Source organism: Artemia sp. Qi Xiang Cuo, chromosome 5, assembly GCF_049724085.1.
Source record: "Artemia sp. Qi Xiang Cuo chromosome 5, ASM4972408v1, whole genome shotgun sequence".
NCBI lineage: Eukaryota > Metazoa > Arthropoda > Branchiopoda > Anostraca > Artemiidae > Artemia > Artemia sp. Qi Xiang Cuo.
The window spans coordinates 60988452-60993249 of NC_142798.1; positions in this window are offsets into that span (position 1 = coordinate 60988452).

The window sequence follows — 4798 nt, forward strand, 5'->3', positions numbered from 1 at the left end:
CCCCCCCCCCCCCAACTTTTTTTTAACATGGTATTTTTTTAAACATTTTTTACATCTCTTAGAATGACATGAAACATACTTAAAACATAAAAAAAATCACATTTAATATTTCCAAATTCAAAATGAGAATGATATAGAAATGTTAGTGGTGACTTTTACTACTAGAAAAATATTGTGTGTAGTAGTACTTTTTTTGGACTAAATTATTTTGGACTTCGAAATCATTCAACTTTTTTTATCGACATCATTTGTCGGATACGTTGGATAACATTGACAAAATCTATGTATTAGAATGAATAAATTCTTTATCAACATCTTTTGTCAGATACGTCGGAGAAAATTGACAAAATCTAAGTATCAGATTAAATAAATTCTTTATCAGCATCTTTTGTCAGATATGTCCGATAACATTGTCAAAATCTAAGTATCAGAGCGAATAAATTCCTTATCGACATCATTTGTCGGATACGTCGGATAACATTGACAAAACCTGTGTATTAGAATGAATAAATTCTTTATCAACATCTTTTCTTTGATACGTCGGTGAAAATTGACAACATATAAGTATCAGATTAAATAAATTCTTTATCAGCATCTTTTGTCAGATATGTTGGATAAGATTGTCAAAATCTAAGCATCAGAGTGAATAAATTCTTTACGAACTTCTTTTCTTGGATACATCGGATAACATTCACAAAATCTAAGTATCAGAGTCAATAAATTCATTATCATCCTTATTTCTCAGATACATGGGATAAAATTGACAAAATCTAAGTGTCAGTTTGAATAATTTTTTTTATCAACATGTTTTGTCAGATACATCGGATAAAATTGATAAAATATAAGTATCAGAACGAATAGATGCTTTATCAAAATCCTTTGCCGGATATGTCGGTTAAGATTATCAAAACCTGAGTGTCAGAGTGACCAACTTCTGCATCAACATATATTGTCAGATTTATCAATATCATTTGACAGATACGTTTGAAAGTGTCAGAGGGAATAAATTCTTTATCATTATCTTTTGTCAGACATGATTGATAAAATTGAGAAAATCTAGGCATCAGAGTGTATAAATTCTTTATCAAAGTCTTTTGACAGATACGTTTGATAACACTGACCAAACCTAAGTATCATAGTGAATAAATTCTATATCAACTTCTTTCGTCGGATACATCAGATAACATTCACAAAATCTAAGAATCAGGGTGAATAACTTCTTTATCATCATGATTTGTCAGATATGCTTTATAAAATTGAGAAAATTTAAGTATCAGAGTGAATTAATTACTTATCAATGTCTTTTGAAAGATACGTTTGATAATACTGAGCAAATCTAACTATCATAGTGAATATATTTTATAACAACTTCTTTGTCGGATACATCAGATAACATTCACAAAATCTAAGTATCAGAGTGAATAAATTCTTTATCAACATGCTTTGTCAGATATGCCTGATAAAATTGGGAAAAGCTAAGTATCAGAGTGAATAAATTCTTTATCAATGTCTTTTGACGGATAGGTTTGATGACACTGACATAATTTAAGTATCAAATTGAACCAATTCTTTATTAACATTCTTTATCGATATCATTTGTCGGATACGTCGATAACATTGGCAAAATCTATGTATTAGAATGAATAAATTCTTTATCATCATCTGTTGTTGGATATGTCATTATGAAAAAATTGTAAGTAAGTAACAAAATCTTTCTTGAATTCACCTCTTGGATAAACAATACAGAAATTTCAAGACTAAAACAAATACAACTATACAGATTCACACATGCAAACCGACAAAGACGAGCACTGGGATAAGCAAACTCCTGCCAGACACATAGGCAAAGAGAGACAGAGTGATAAAAATCCGTGTAAATATATAAATTCAGACATACAAACCAACAAAGACAGGCATTGACATAAGCAAACACCCACACAGACATATAGGCCCAGATAGTGAAAGAGGCAAAAACAAATATAACTATCTAGATTCAAACATACAAACCGAAAAAGACAAACAGTGGAAAAAGCAGGCACCCACCCAGTTACACTGGTTTAGAGAGTGAGAGAGACAAAAACACATACAAATATATAAATTCAGACGTGCATAGTGGCAAAGACAGGCACTGAGAGAACCAATCATATAGCCAGATTCACAAGCAAAGAGAGTAAGAGAGTCAAAAAAAGCATATAAATGCATAGATTTAGACATACAAACCGACAAAGACAGGCACTGGGAGAAGCAAATATCCAACCAGACACATAGGCAAAGAGAGTGAGAGAGATAAAAACACATGCAAATATATAGGTGTTGACGTACAAGCCAACAAATACAGGCACTGGGAGTAGCAAACACATAACCAGATTCATAAGCAAAGAGAGTGAGAGAGTCAAAACGCATACAAGTACATAGATTTAGACATACAAACCGATAAACACAGGCACTGGAAGAAGCAAACATCCCCCCAGACACATAGGAAAAGAGAGTGAGAGAGATAAAAACACATGCAAATACATAGATTTTGACATACAAACTAACAAAGACAGGCATTGAGATAAGCAAACACCCGCCCAGACACATACGCAAAGAGAGCAACAGAGATAAAAACAAATACAACTATATAGATTCAGACATACAAACCGACAAAGACAGACAGTGGAAAAAGCAGGCACCAACCCAGACACACTAGTTTAGAGAGTGGGAGAGACAAAAACACATACAAATATATGGATTCAGACATACATAGTGTGGTGAAGCTTTCTAATTAAGTGAATTTGGAATTTAATAAAAATATTAAGACGCAAATACAAAACTTTAGAAATACCACTTTTTACTAAGATAAGAAACATATCCTGGCAAGTTTCTGCTTAACGGGAAATTGAGAAATTACCACTTCCTAGCTAATTGCATCAGTTGGGTCCAGAAAGCTGTGGTTGATAAAAATGTATAAAAGATACATTTTATGGGAAGAGGTAGACTGATACTAACTTTATGCCGGACTGACCTCTGGTCCATTGATTTTGAAATACCATGGAATATTGTCGGATTATTGTAAGTGTCTAAGTGTCTTATTATATATTATTGTAGTTTTCTGAGACTTGTGGTCTACTTGGGACAACCATTTCCAGTAGAATATATACATTATGAAACCTTGTGTTAGTATATGTTAACTGAATAAAAGTATTGTGCTATAGCCAACCTCTCTACAATCTACATTTAGTCTCTCGAATATACCCAGCTGGTACGCCTCATTATTCCGGTCATAGCCTAAGGAACATTACAAAAGTTTAGATACCTTAGGGCCAGAGTGTATCTCGCCTATAAAGGGAGAATAAAGGCATCTACCACTACATCACTTAAATACCATAAAAACCAAATTATCACAACTGGTGGCATTGCGGAAAAACCGGGTCGAGGAGACGAAATAAGGTTGCGAAAAAAAATGGAAATGACCGTATTAAAAGGGGAAAGTAAATGACCTTCGCTTTTAGCGATGCTCGAATTAGCAAAACTTCGAGCAGCTTTGCTCAAACTTTGGCTATAGGAAATAGATTTTTTCCCCTCAAAGATTTATATACAGTAGAAAAAATGAAAAAAAGGCTTAATCAGGATTAGTAAAATGAAAAAAAAGTATTCAGTTTTTAGCAAGTAGAAGTAAGTGTATTATTAGTAGTTTTATTAGTTTTGTAATAAATGCAATGCAGTAGTGCCATGTATCACTAAATCATAAAGCATTCGTACCGCAAATTCAAAGAATAAAATAAAAGATAATACGTAAAGAAAAAAAAATCTAGCTGGACCGATGAAACGTTGGGAAAAACAGAAGAATTTTAGGCATAATAGTAGCAAATAGGGTCCTGATTCAGCCTTACTACAAGTACAGGCTATGGACTTATTGTTCAAGGACAACAATGCTACAATTTAGAAAAGGAAACACATACATTGTGGTCCGAACAATGATAGGTTAGAAGTTTCTATTTCCAATTGTTTTAGGAGTAGAGATGGTTCGAAAATATGGGATTATACGACGTGACAAGCAATTTAATTACCTTTGTTAAGGATAACCCGAATACTAGGTTAGTTTTGTAGTTTTACAAGCAAAGGGAAGATAAAGCTATATAAATATGTAATTGAATTATTTGAGGAAAGGGATAGAAAAAAAGAGAAAATTAACCTAACAAGTAAGAAAACAAATTTGGAAGCTTAGCAAAAGTCGCTGAAGGAAGCGAAAAAAATAGAATTGTTACCCAGCAGTGATGGGAAGTCTGCATAAGGTAGGGAATTCAGCGAGAGAAATCGATAATCACAGAAAATGGTGGCATTGGGATAGGTCTTAAAAGAGCCTCCTTTCCCTACACAGAGGACCTTCATTTGAACAATGGTATTTGAAAAAGTTCAAATTCTGAATTAGCTGCACGAAATGAGTCAGAAGAAAGTTCAAATTTGAATTTGAAACCATGGCTGATTTTGATCCATGTAGACGTAAAACAAGCCAGTGTGTGAAAACTGTTATGCTTGTTTACATAGAATATAAGCCCAAATTAGGACAAACAGAGAAGGCAGTACATCCTTTTGGGATAACTAATATTGATAATTCTGGTCCGCTCTTACGGTTACTCAATGACGAATCATCCTCAAGTCTAGTCTGATTATAAATCAGCAGAGTTTAGTCAAATATCAGGGAGAGTATATATTAGTTAAAACACGGTGTGATAGTGGAAATCAAATAGAGTGATGCCACTAGTCCCTTATATTCCAATTAGTCTACAAATATATTGTGTCTAAGAAGTTATTA